The sequence below is a fragment of the Somniosus microcephalus genome, chromosome 15 (assembly GCF_052327205.1).
Source record: "Somniosus microcephalus isolate GS21.2 chromosome 15, FLI_Smic_1.0, whole genome shotgun sequence".
Taxonomy (NCBI): Eukaryota; Metazoa; Chordata; class Chondrichthyes; order Squaliformes; family Somniosidae; genus Somniosus; species Somniosus microcephalus.
Genome location: NC_141001.1, coordinates 116,133,135 through 116,146,956, shown reverse-complemented (window position 1 = coordinate 116,146,956; position 13,822 = coordinate 116,133,135).

The window sequence follows — 13,822 nt, the reverse complement described above, 5'->3', positions numbered from 1 at the left end:
CATAGCACAAGTCTGCAGGTTGGGAAAGAAAACCAGCAATAAGGAACCTACCAAAGAAAAGTACAAGAAGGTACATAAGATGACAGAGAATAGTTCAGACGAACAAAAGAGTGATAACGACTCCAAAAGCAGGGAACTGAGTTTTCTGAAACTACATAATGTGATCACAATGGAGGATCACCGAACCATTTGGGTCACTCTCAAGATAGCCGGAGTCCAGGTAAAGATGGAATTGGACACAGGATCAGCCCTAACAGTCATAAACCGACGGGACTACGAGCGGCTATTCTCACACATAACCTTGAGAGACACAAAAATTATTTTGAAGACGTACACGGGGCAAAAAGTCTACCCCAAAGGAATAATAAGGGTGACCATTATATATAACGGTAAAGAAACACCAAAACTAGACCTGTATGTATTGCAAGATGGAGGACCACCATTACTGGGACGTGAATGGATCCGGAAAATACAACTGGATTGGCATTCCATACAGGCACTGACTGTGGCTGACAAAAAGGATGACGACGTCACACCTGGGCGACTGTCAAAGATCCTAACTGACGCGAAAGAACTGTTCCAGCAAGGACTCGGAACACTCAAAGGCATGACAGCCTTTGTTGAAAATTGAAGAAAATGCAAGCCCAAAATTTTTTAAGGCCAGACCGGTACCTTATGCGATCCGCCCAGCCGTCGAAGCAGAGCTGGAGCGTCTGAAACGTTCAGGTGTACTGTCTAAGGTAGACTGGAGCGAGTGGGCTACACCCATCGTCCCTGTGATGAAAAAATCGTTGAGCATCACGCCTGGGGAACCAAGGAAGGTTTGCATCTGTGGGGACTTTAAGGTAACAGTGAACCCAGTCCTTCACACCGTACAATATCCACTTCCACGGATTGAAGATATTTTCGCCTCGCTATCTGGAGGGAAACGCTTCACTAAGATTGATCTGGCCCAGGCGTATCTGCAAATGGAGGTAGAAGAAGCATCAAAAAAATACCTCACAATCAACACCCATAAAGGTCTCTACCAATACAACCGGCTGGTATTCGGGGTAGCATCAGCTCCGGCTATTTGGCAGAGGGCAATGGAACAAGTCCTGCAAGGGATCCCAGGGACACAGTGTTATTTGGACGACATCCTGGTCACGGGCGAAAATGACAGTGCTCACCTTGCCAACCTGGAGCAGGTGCTCACTAGATTGCAGGAATATGGGCTCCGAGCTAACCACCCCAAATGCGAGTTTTTTAGAAAACAGATCCGTATTGTGGCCACGTTATCGATAAAGAGGGGTTACATAAGTCCCCAGAGAAGATTGAGGCAGTAGTCAAGGCTCCAGCACCGGAAAATGTGTCACAACTGAGGTCGTTCCTCGGGCTGGTAAAATACTACCATAAGTTCTTGCCAAATTTGTCTACAATACTACACCCACTGAACACCCTACTGCAAACTGGGGTGCCATGGAGTGGAGTGACGAATGTAGACGAGCTTTCCAGAAGAGCAAAACACTAATCACATCGAAAGTGGTATTGGCCCATTACAACCCGGCATTACCAATTCGGTTGGCATGTGATGCATCACCCTACGGCATTGGAGCGGTGCTGTCGCACAAATTTTCGGACGGCTCAGAGAGGCCAATAGCCTTTGCGTCACGATCACTAACCTCAGCCGAGCGTAACTACGCCCAGATTGACAGGGAGGCCCTCAGCCTAGTGTGGGAAGTGAAAAAGTTCAATCACTATCTGCACGGGCAGAAATTCACCTTGCTGACTGATCACCAGCCTCTTGTCTCCATTTTTAATCCAAAGAAGTGCGTTCCGGTGATGACTGCGCAACGACTACAAAGATGGTCACTTTTTCTAGGGGCGCACCACTATGAGATTGAATATAAGGGCACGAAACAGTATGGAAATGCTGCTGGGCTATCACGCCTGCCACTGCCTACTGCGGAGGAAGCGCCAGCAGTGGATCCTGTCGAAATATTCCATTCGACTATAGTTGAATACCTACTGGTAACTAACGCTTGTATCGAAAAGGAAACCCGAAATGACCCGACACTGTCTCGGGTATATGATTTGACGGTGAAGGGATGGCCAGCACATGGCGACTCACTGTTGCCAGCATTCTCGACAAGGAGAGAACAGCTGTCAGTGTGCCGGGGGACCTTGATGTGTGGATCCCGAGTGGTAATTCCACCCAAGTTAAAGGATAGAGTGCTCAATGAGCTTCATGAGGGTCATCTGGGAGGGGTAAAAATGAAAAGCCTAGCCAGGGCTTATGTGTGGTGGCCGGGAATCGATAAACAAATTGAGGACCTGACCAAGAGCTGCTCAGGGTGCCAGAAAGTCCAAAATGCACCACCACAGGCCCCTCTACATCCATGGGAGTGGCCCTCATCTCCATGGCAACGGGTGCATATTGATTTTGCTGGTCCATTCATGGACTCAATGTTTTTAATAGCCGTGGATGCGCACTCGAAATGGCCTGTGGTCATCAAAATGTCCTCCACCACCACGGAGAAAACTATTGCAGTCCTATGTACCATTTTTGCCAGGAATGGCTTGCCAGAACAGATTTGCTCCTACAACGGACCACAGTTTTTGTCCGAAGAGTTCCGGAGGTTCTTGAAAAAGAATGGGGTAAGGCATTACACATCCGCCCCGTATCATGCAGCCACAAATGGATTGGCTGAGAGGTTCGTACAAACCTTTAAGAAGGCAATAAAGGCTATGTACAATGACAACATTCCGCTGCAGCACAAGGTGGACAGGCAGTCACCAACCAGGCCCCAGCCATGATGTTTTTTAACCGAAGGTTAAGATCTCGCCTGGATTTGCTCAGACCAAACGTACGAAGAGATGTTGAGAGTAAGCAATTCCAGCACATCCATGAGAAGCCAACAAGGAGCTTCAATGTAGGGCAACCAGTCTTGGCCCGCGACTACCGAACAGAAAAATGGCAGCCAGGAACGATATGCACACGGCAGGGCCCACTAATGTACACAGTGGACGTTGGGGAGAGCATCGTGAGACGCCATGCTGACCAGATACTAGAGTCACAGGAACAAGTCAACCCCATGCCTCGCCCATACATACCTGGTGATGAACCCGACGTACAGGTCGCATCTACCCCAGAAACAGTAGCATCGGAAGCTGATGAACCAAGAGCAAGACACTCGGGAAAGGCACTATCCAGAAAGGATCAGGAAGCCTCCCCAAAGACTGAATATATAAATAGACTATTTTCAGCTAATGTTGCATGTTAAAAGTGTTAATTGTAATTAGTTTGATATTTAATTGTTAAATGAGTGTTATGGTACTGTTAATCTAAAAGGGGAGGAATTGTAATGTACATACCTTTAAGGGGGGAATTATCTTTTACAGCTCATGTATACTGCAGTACCGGCAGTGACCACACCTGTATATAGCCCTGAGTAGTAATCTGTACAGATCAGTTCCAGTGTGAGCCACGTTGAGTAAACACCTGTTGTACCGTTCTCCTGCAGTCTGTGTCTGATTATACACGGACACAACACTATAGTCCTCCAACTCTGGCCTACTGTACATTCACTCCCCAACATGCACACGCTCCCAACATGCCTCACTCAGCAGCAGCTCTTTCAGATGTCCAACTCTCCCCCATCCCAGGACTTTCGCCCTTAAACCACTTTGCTGCAGAGAGACTGGAGAAGCGGGGATTAGAGCAGCGAAGGTTAAGCGGAGATTTAATCAAGGTGTTCAAAATCATTGAGGGTTTCAATAGAGTAAGAAAGTGTTTCCACTGGCAGGAGGGTCGGTAACCAGAGAACAAAGGCTTAAGAAATTGGCAAATGAATCAGAGGGGAGATGAGGAGAATTTTTTATACGCAGCGAGTTGTGATCTGGAATGTGCTGCCTGAAAGGGTGTTGGAAACATTCAATAGTAACTTTCAAAAGAAATTGGATAAATACTTGAAACATAGAAACATAGAAGATAGGAGCAGGAGTAGGCCATTCGGCCCCTCGAGCCTGCACCGCCATTCAATGTGATCATGGCTGATCATCCAAATTCAGTACCCTGTCCCTGCCTTCTCCCCATATCCCTTGATCCCTTTAGCCTTAAGAAATATATCTTCTTGAATATATTTAATGAATTGGCCTCCACTGCCTTCTGTGGTAGAGAATTCCACAGGTTCACCACTCTCTGGGTGAAGAAATTCCTCCTTATCTCTGTCATAAATGGCTTACCCCTTATCCTTAGACTGTGACCCCTGGTTCTGGACTTCCCGGCCATTGGGAACATCCTTCCTGCATCTAGTCTGTCCAGTCCTGTTAGAATTTTATAAGTTTCAATGAGATCCCCTCTCATTCTTCTAAACTCCAGCGAGTATAAGCCCAATCAACCCAATCTCTCCTCATACGTCATTCCTGCCATCCCAGGTATCAGTTTGGTGAATCTTCGCTGCACTCCCTCCATGGCAAGAACATCCTTCCTCAGATAAGGCAACCAAAACTGCACACAATACTCAAGGTGTGGTCTCACCAAGGCCCTGTACAACTGCAGCAAGACATCCTTGTTCCTTTACTCAAACCCTCTCGCTACGAAGGCCAGCATACCATTTGCCTTCTTAACCGCCTGCTGCACCTGCATGCTTAACTTCAGCGACTGGTGCACAAGGACACCCAGGTCTCGTTGCACTTCCCCTTCTCCCAATCTATTGCCGTTCAGATAATAATCTGCCTTCCTGTTTTTGACACCAAAGTGGATAACCTCGCATTTATCTACATTATACTGCATCTGCCATGCATCTGCCCAATCACCCAACCTGTCCAAATCATACTGGAGTTCCTCGGCATCCTCCTCACAGCACACACACCCACCCAGCTTTGTGTCGGAAAAATTTGCAGAGCTCTGGGGGATGAGCAGGGGGGAGTGGGATGAATTGGAGAGCTGTTACAAAGAGCTGACATAGACAAAATGGGCCAAACTGCTCTCCTAATCTTTTCACCCACTCTCAGTGCGTTATCTCACAGAGGAAGCACCTTGGGACATATATATGTTCTTCCCTGCTAAATACACAATACTAGCGAAAGTTGTTGCTGGTCCATCTCGCGTGACAGTCTCAGACAAACTCATTTCTAAGATGGGCTGTGGTATTCTGCGGCGAGTGACTCACCTCCTGACTCTCCAAAGCCTCTCCACCATCAACAAGCACAAGTCAGGAGTGTGATGGAATACTCTCCACTTGCCTGGATGAGTGCAGCTCCAACAACAGTCAAGAAGCTCAACACCATCCAGGACAAAGCAGCCCGCTTGATTGGCACCCCATCCACCAACTTAAACATTCACTCCCTCCACCACTGGAGTACCGTGGCTGCAGTGTGTACCATCTACAAGATGCACTGCAGCAACTTGCCAAGGCTTCTTCGGCAGCACCTCCCAAACCCACGACCTCTTCCGCCTAGAAGGACAAGGGCAGCAGGCGCATGGGAACACCACCACCTCCAAGTTCCCCTCCAAGTCACACACACCATCCTGACTTGGAAATATATCGGCCGCTCCTTCATCGTCGCTGGGACAAAATCCTGGAACTCCCTCCCTAACAGCACTGTGGGAGCACCTTCACCACACGGACTGCAGCGGTTCAAGAAGGCAGCTCACTACCACTTTCTCAAGGGGGCAATTAGGGATGGGCAATAAATGCTGGCCTTGCCAGGGACGCCCACATCCCGTGAATGATTAAAAAAATCATAAAAGAAATGAGCAGAGAAACTGGGAATCGGCACTCAGACAGTTAATGAAGGCAAAAAGTCCTACCTCAAGCCCGGTTAGAAATGATAGACTCAGAATCCAACAGAAACTCTATCTGTAAAAAAAGACAGAACAGTCATGTCACTCGTACAACAACGTACTGTAAATTGTTTTCTCACAGCTGTGCCAGTGGACACTGCTGGGTACCTCTCTGAAATTAATTCCATTGCGCAGTGTGCTTAAAAAAAACAAGCGGTTAGGGATCATTATACCGGTATAACACAATTACTTTGCCAAAAAAAGAAATTCTAATCTAATTAAAATAGTGCTAATTGAGATTACAAATCAGAAATTTGTTGGGACTCGAGATTTCCTGAAGCCCCACTGTCATTGAGGACGTGACACAGATCCGTCTCCGCATCAGTGATCCAACCTCGCTCGAGGCTTCCTGCTGGGACCAATTTAGAAGGAGAACAATTTAAATGCTTGCTGGATTCACCATCTCGCTGTCTCAGCCTTTGTTCTGCCTACCTGACATTGGTAATTCCACGTGCTGCCTGTCCTGCTGAACCCCTTAATGTGGAATGAAAAAATTATACACTCTCTGAAGATCTAAATCTATATATATAAATCGGTACTTCTGTCATTCTGTCTGTCTATCTGTCTATCTGTCTATCTGTCTATCTGTCTGTCATCGCGTGTGCTTATGGGTATGCACTCGAAAGTTACAGGGCGTACCTACGCGCGCGTTACCTCCAAAGAAAGCTTACGCTTCCGAGACGGTTTTAAGCGTATTTACGTTTCGGCCGGGCTAAAATCCCGCCCGCGGTATCCCAAAAACCTTCAACGTTCCGCTCATTAGCATCTCATTATCCGCTCATTAGCGACAGAGTGACCTCGAGCTCGACCAATCGTACGCCGGGTTGCTGGCGTGTGCCGCCGGGCCAATCGGTGCGTGTGTGGCCGGGCTTTATCGTTCTGAACCGAGGTGAGTCGCCGCCATCTTGATTCCAAACTTTTCCTTTCTTTTTCCCGCTTTCTGCGTCTTAAAAAAAAACGTTGCTTTTAAAACACATATTGTTTTTTAAAAAAATGATTTAGAAAGTAATTAACTTATCTAATCTCATTAATTTTCCTACCTTTCCCCTTTTTCCAGGTAGGCCTAGAAGCCTCGGCGTCTCCTCCGCACCCACGCCCGAGCTAAGCACCTCCCGGCCCCACTCGAAGGCTGGAGGGCCGAGCCTCAGCCCAGCGCCGCTAGGGTGCGCGCGCAGCAGGAGCTGAGACGTCTCTGGCTCGGCCGGGGGGCGGGGCTTGCTGAGCGTCCAGCGTTACCCTGGCAACCGGGCCCGCCGGACGTCTCGCACAGCCGCAATCGGCGGTCTTCACCTGGGGGGGGGGGGGGGGGGGGGGGGCCGCGACCCTCGGGGGGGGGGGGCCGCGACCCTCGGGGGCCGCGACCCTCGGGGGGGGGGCCGCGGCCCTCGGGGGGGGGGGGTGCCGCGCGCGCAGCAGGAGCAGCTGAGACGCGGCGTCTCTCTCTCTGGCTTGGTCAGCGTCACGGTTGCCCTGGCAACCGGGCCCGCCGGCCGAGAGAGACGCCGCGTCTCAGCTCCTGCTGCGCGCGCAATCGGCGGTCTTCACCTCGGGGGGGGGGGGTCCGCGACCCTCGGGGGCCGCGACCCTCGAGGGGGGGCGCCCCCCGCCCTCCCTTACCCCCCCCGCCCTTCCCCCCTCCCTTCCCCCTCCCTTCCTCCCCCCCGCCCTCCCTTCCCCGCTCTCCCCCTGCCCCCTCCCCCCTCCCTCCCTTCCCCCGCCCTCCCCCTCCCCCCTCCCTCTCCCTCCCCCCCGCCCTTCCCCTCCCTCCCCTCCCTCCCTTCCCCCTCCTCCCTCCCTTCCTCCCCCCTCCCCTCTCCCCGCCCTCCCTTCCCCGCCCTCCCCCTCCCTTCCCCACCCTCCCCCTCCCCCCTCCCCTCCCCCTCTTCCCTCCCCCCCTCCCCTCCCCCTCTTCCCTCCCCCCTCCCCTCCCCCTCTTCCCTCCCCCCCTCCCCTCCCTCTCTTCCCCCCAGTCGCGCTCTCTCTTCCCCCCAGTCGCTCTCTCTCTTCCCCCCAGTCGCTCTCTCTCTTCCCCCCAGTCGCTCTCTCTTCCCCCCAGTCACTCTCTCTCTCTCTTCCAACAACAACATTCCCTCGAAAAAGCCTCGGCACCGCCGGGCACTTCAGCTAGTACATTCATATTCCGACATTTGAAAAGACACAGAATCCAACATATGAATCATGTAGAATCCGACGTGAATGCACATATAATTTGAGATCTGAACATAAAAACAGAATCCAATACATGAATATATGCAGAATTGGACATATGAACACATGTAGAACCGGATATAGGAACACATGTAGAATCTGACATATGAACATGTGCAGAACCTGTCATGACCTCATGTAGGATCTGAGATCTGAATACACACTGATTTTGACATAATAACATGTGTAATCTGACATCTGAATGCACAGAAAATAAGAACATAAGAAATAGGAGCAGGAGTCGGCCATGTGGCCCTTCGAGCCTGCACCGCCATTCAATAAGACCATGGCTGATCTTCTACCTCAACTCCACTTTCCTGCACTATCCCCATATCCCTTGATTCTCTTAATATTCAAAAATCTATCGATCTCTGTCTTGAATATACTCAACGACTGAGCCTCCACAGCCCTCTGGGGTAGAAAATTCCAAAGATTCACCACCCTCTGAGTGAAGAAATTCATCCTCATCTCAGTCCTAAATGGCCGACAACCTTATTCTGAGACTGTGACCCCTGGTTCTAGACTCCCCAGCCAGGGGAAGCATCCTCCTTGCATCTACCCTGTCAAGCCCTGTAAGAATTTTGTATGTTTCAATGAGATCACCTCTCATTCTTCTAAACTCTAGAGAATATAGGCCTAGTCTACTCAATCTCTCCTCATATGACAATCCCCCCATCCCAGGAACCAGTCTGGTGAACCTCTGTTGCACTCCCTCTATGGTAAGTATATCCTTCCTTAGGTAAGGAGACCAAAACTGTACACAATACTCCAGGTGTGGTCTCACCAGGGCCCTATATGATTGCAGTAAGACGTCTTTACTCTTATACTCAAATCCTCTTGTAATAAAGGCCAACATACCATTTGCTTTCCTAATTGCTTGCTGTACCTGCATGTTAACTTTCGGTGATTCGTGCACAAGGATACCCAGGTCCCTCTGAACAACAACATTTCCCAATCTCTCACCATTTAAAAAATACTCTGCTTTTCTATATTTCCTACCAAAGTGGATAACTTCACATTTCTCCACATTATATTCCATTTGCCATGTTCTTGCCCACTCACTTAGCCTGTCTATATCCTCTTTGCATCCTCCTTACAACTTACATTCCCACCCAGCTTTGTATCATCATCAAACTTGGATATATTACATTTGGTCCCCTCATCCAAATCATTGATGTAGATTGTGAATAGCTGAGGCCCAAGCACTGATCCTTGTGGTACCGCACTAGTTACAGCCTGCCAACTCGAAAATGACCTGTTTATTCCTACTCTCTGTTTTCTATCCATTAACCAATCCTGAATCCATGCGTGTATATTACCCCCAATCCCATGAGCCCTAATTTTGTTTAATAACCTCTTGTGTGGCACCTTATCGAATGCCTTCTGAAAATCCAAATACACCACATCCACTGGTTCCCCCTTATCTATTCTGCTAGTTAGTGATATCTGACATATGAACACACAAAGTATCAGGTTCACCCATCACCCCGTTCTCGCTGACCTACATTGGCTCCCGGTCCGGCAAAACCTCGATTTAAAAATTCTCATCCTTGTTTACAACTCCCTCCAAGGCCTCGCCCCCCTCTGTATCTCTGTAACCTCCTGCAATCCTACAACCCTCCGAGATCTCTGCGCTCCTCCAATTCTGGACTCTTGTGCATCCCCGATTTTAATCGCTCCACCATTGGCGGCCGTGCCTTCAGCTGCCTGGGCCCTATACGCTGGAATTCCCTCCCTAAACCTCTCCGCCTCCATTAAAACCTACCTCTTTGACTAAGCTCTTGGTCACCTGTCTTAATATCTCCTTATGTGGCTCGGTGTCAAATTGTGTCTGATAATCGCTCCTGTGAACTGCCTTGGGATGTTTTACTACATTAAAGGTGCTATATAAATGCAAGTTCTTGTTGCTGTTTATACATGCATGTAATGTATGTTTGCATATGTCCAGCTCATGGCTTTACATATAGGTCAAAACTGACCAGTTCTAAAGGTTGTCTGCTGAGAGTCCGGAGTGTAATCACACCAAGCTCTGCTGCTTCCAAACCTTAAAGAATTCCCAACTTCCATGGAAAAATGAAACTCCAATCCTGGGTTCGGAATGCCCTTGGACTTCCTACGGTTCTCCAGCACTTCACACTCTCAAAAAAACCAGGAATTCTCAAGTTGAAAACAGGAAGGAGAGCGATTTTAACTTCAGGCAGACAGCAGGCGAGGTGGGGGTCGGGCAGAGTGTGGGCCAGTCGCTTGACCCCTGGCCGCTGGCCTAAGGCCTGAGTCATTTCGAGGCGTGGGGCCCCCACTCGCACGCCTCAGGTTGCCAGCTCTGGTTGGATGTATTCCTGGAGCTTTCATCACGTGAGCTCCTGTCTCCAACCACCCCACCCCGCCCCTACACTCCCGCCATTGGTCGACCAACACAGACTTCACTCAGAGGGTGGTGAACCTGTGGAATTCTCTACCACAGAAGGCTATGGAGGCCAAGTCACTGAATATATTTAAGAAGGAGATAGTTGGATTTCTAGACACAAAAGGCATCAAGGGGTATGGGGAGAGAGCGGGAATATGGTATTGAGATAGAGGATCAGCCATGATCATATTGAATGGTGGAGCAGGCTCGAAGGGCCGAATGCCTACTCCTGCTTTCTAGAATTCCACAGGTTCACCACCCTCTGAGTGAAGTCTGTGTCTATGTTTCTACATCCATCCTCATGGCATGCCGCCATCCCCCACACCAATTAGATGATTCTTGACTGTCAATCAAAGTAACCTTTTCTCCCCCCGCCATCTTTAATATTTTTAGAACTAATCAACAAAAGTATTCGAAGAAAATGAAAGAAAAACACAGATTTTTTTTGTATTGCCCTGTGGTTTTTCTCCCGGGGTGTTTGCTCCCAGCCGTGTCCTGGAGATTAGCCTTCAGTTCCAGGAGACTCCAGGGCAATCCTGGAAGGTTGGCAACTCTATGCCGGTGGAGCTTGCCAGTTGTCGGGGAGGGCTCCGGCAGACCCGCGGCCGGCCGTAGCCCTTTCCCGTTGACCCAGGAGGGGTTCTCTAGCTCCTCCCGCCCTCACAAATATAACAAGGAGAATGGAACGGCCCACTTGTACCTGAAAATTGCAAAAATCGTGGCCCTACCTAAGTCGTCGCACCCACATTTGCATTTTGCAAGTGAGCCCCCCCTCCCACCTGTCCCGTATGCACCCTTCGCCCTGAAACATGCGGGAGCTCTAGCCAGCTGTTATTGAGGACGTGACACAGACCCGTCTCAGCATCAGTGATCCAACCTCGCTCGAGACTTCCTGCCGGGACCAATTCAGAAGGAGAACAATTTAAGCGCTTGCTGGAATCACCATCTCGCTGTCTCAGCCTTTGTTCTGCCTCCCTGACACTGGTAACCCCACGTGCTGTCTGTCCTGCTGAACCCCTTAATGCAGAATTTAAAAAAAAGAAATATTCTCTGAAATTCTAAATACGCTCCAATTTGGAGATAGGAAAACATACAGAATCCGACGTAGGAACACAGGCAGAATCTGACATGCAATAACCTGGCCACACATCCCAGTATCCTGCCCAAGATGGCCACGGCAGGAGTTCTGGTCTAAACAAGGCGGGAAATGAATTGGCGCCATTTTCAGGCCTCGTGTGACACTGGCGGACTCAGTTAAGATCAACCCACTGGCGACGGAATCAAAGTATTTTCTTGAAGAGTTGCAATGAGTCTTGATAACCATTTAAAATGATCAAAAGGTCACTCCTCCTACACTTGGCAGCCAACATCACGTGCTGAAATTTGCCGGTCTACGGTTGAGGTTGTAGCATCGCAAAAAAGCATAGTCATTGGCGAGGCTTTATGGACCTGGATAAGCTGACAACGTTTCCTTGATAAGGTACCTCAGCATTGAAAGCAAGACTAGAGTGCCTGAATTTAATTCTGGCCTCATTACTTAAATGTCAGTAGGAAAAGCACAGGTGTCAAGCCGCATAAAACATTCATTATTCTACGTTGTGTCATACAGAGCCATTTGTGTTGTGTGTGAAAAAATCTCACGTCTCCAAGCATTTCCAGTCGACTTTCTCCATGATAAGTTGCTGCAACGAAAATTAAAGATTTGCATTTCTATAGCGCCTTTCACGTCCTCAGGACATCCCAAAGCGCTTTACAGTCAATGAAGTACTTTTTGAAGCGTAGTCATTGTTGTAATGTAGGAAACGCGGCAGCCAATTTGCGCACAGCAAGCTCCCACAAACAGCAATGTGATAATGACTAGATAATCTGTTTTAGTGATGTTGGTTGAGGGATAAATATTGACCAGGACACTGGGGAGAACTCCCCTGCTTTTCTTCAAAATAGCGCCATGGGATCTTTTACGTCCACACAAAGGGGAGTGGAAATCTGGAACTCTCTCCCCCAAAAAGCTGTTGAGGCTGGGGGTCAATTCAAAATTTCAAAACTGATAGGGCAGATGGGGCCTTGGTTTAATCTTCTATACTCGAGGGAATACAGGCCCAGTCTGTGAAACCTGTCCTTATAATTTAACCCTTTTAGCCCCATCAGCACACTCGGACATGAGCTCTCGGCACTGATCGCACCTCCACAGGCAGCTCGCCCGAGCGAAGACTTCAACTTTGGACGGCGTGCCTGGTAAGCCGCGGGAGAGGGGGTTGGAGCGGGCGGGGGAGGGTGGGCTATCACGACCCTTGTGGGGTCGGGGTGAGCACTTCCTGCCTCTCCTGGATCGACAGGGACTGTAACGATCAATAACATGTCATTCTATAGTGGACACTAGGTGGAGCCGTAGAGCTGTATATAGCTGTATGTATAAGACTACACTACCCAGCTGTATATATATTAAGACTACATTACCCATGAGGCACTAGGCTACCCACAAGGCAGCAGTCAAGATGGCAGCCTACACACAGGAGCACACATGCTGCATCTCTACAGATACTGTACCGAGAGAACGTGTACTGAATAAATGACTAGCTAGAAGCTAGCTGTGTTCATAATAAGAATGTCTAGTTATTAATGAACATAACAGGGACGTTTTATTTTTACAGAGTGAATATTAGCACCACTGTGTCAGCCAATGTGCTGGAGGCTGGGATCGGGCATGAGAGTCTCCGAACTCATGACTGAAACTACAGCATGGTCTTCCGATAATAGCAGGATTATTTCTCGTCACTCCAAAAATTGAAGTCCAGCTCTCAGCACTGTCTGTTATTCATATGCCAGCCTGGTTTCATCAGGTTTATTTTTGCCTAGAATATTAATAACTGAGCTATAGAAGTCATCAAATATTTCTTCATCGTTAGCCATGACATCTGTGGCTCAGTGCATACCACTTTTGCCTCTGGGTCAGAAGGTTGTGGGTTCAAGTTCCACTCCAGAGGCCCGAGCACAAAATCTAGGCTGACACTCCTGAGGGAGTGCCGCACTGACGGAGGGGCCGTCTTTCAGATGAGACATTAAACCAAGGCCCCATCTGCTCTCTCAGGTGGATGTAAAAGATCATACGAGCATAGGAATTAGGAGCAGGAGTAGGCCACTCGGCCCCTCGAGCCTGCTCCGCCATTCAGTAAGATCATGGCTGATCTGATTACTCCACATTCCCGCCTACCCCCGTTAACCTTTCACCCCCTTGGTTACCAAGAATCTATCTAACTCTGCCGTAAAAATATTCAAAGACTCTGCTTCCACCGCCCTCTGTGGAAGAGAGTTCCAAAGACTCACGACCTTCTGTGAGAAAAAATTTCTCCTCATCTCTGTCTTAAATGGGCGACACCTTA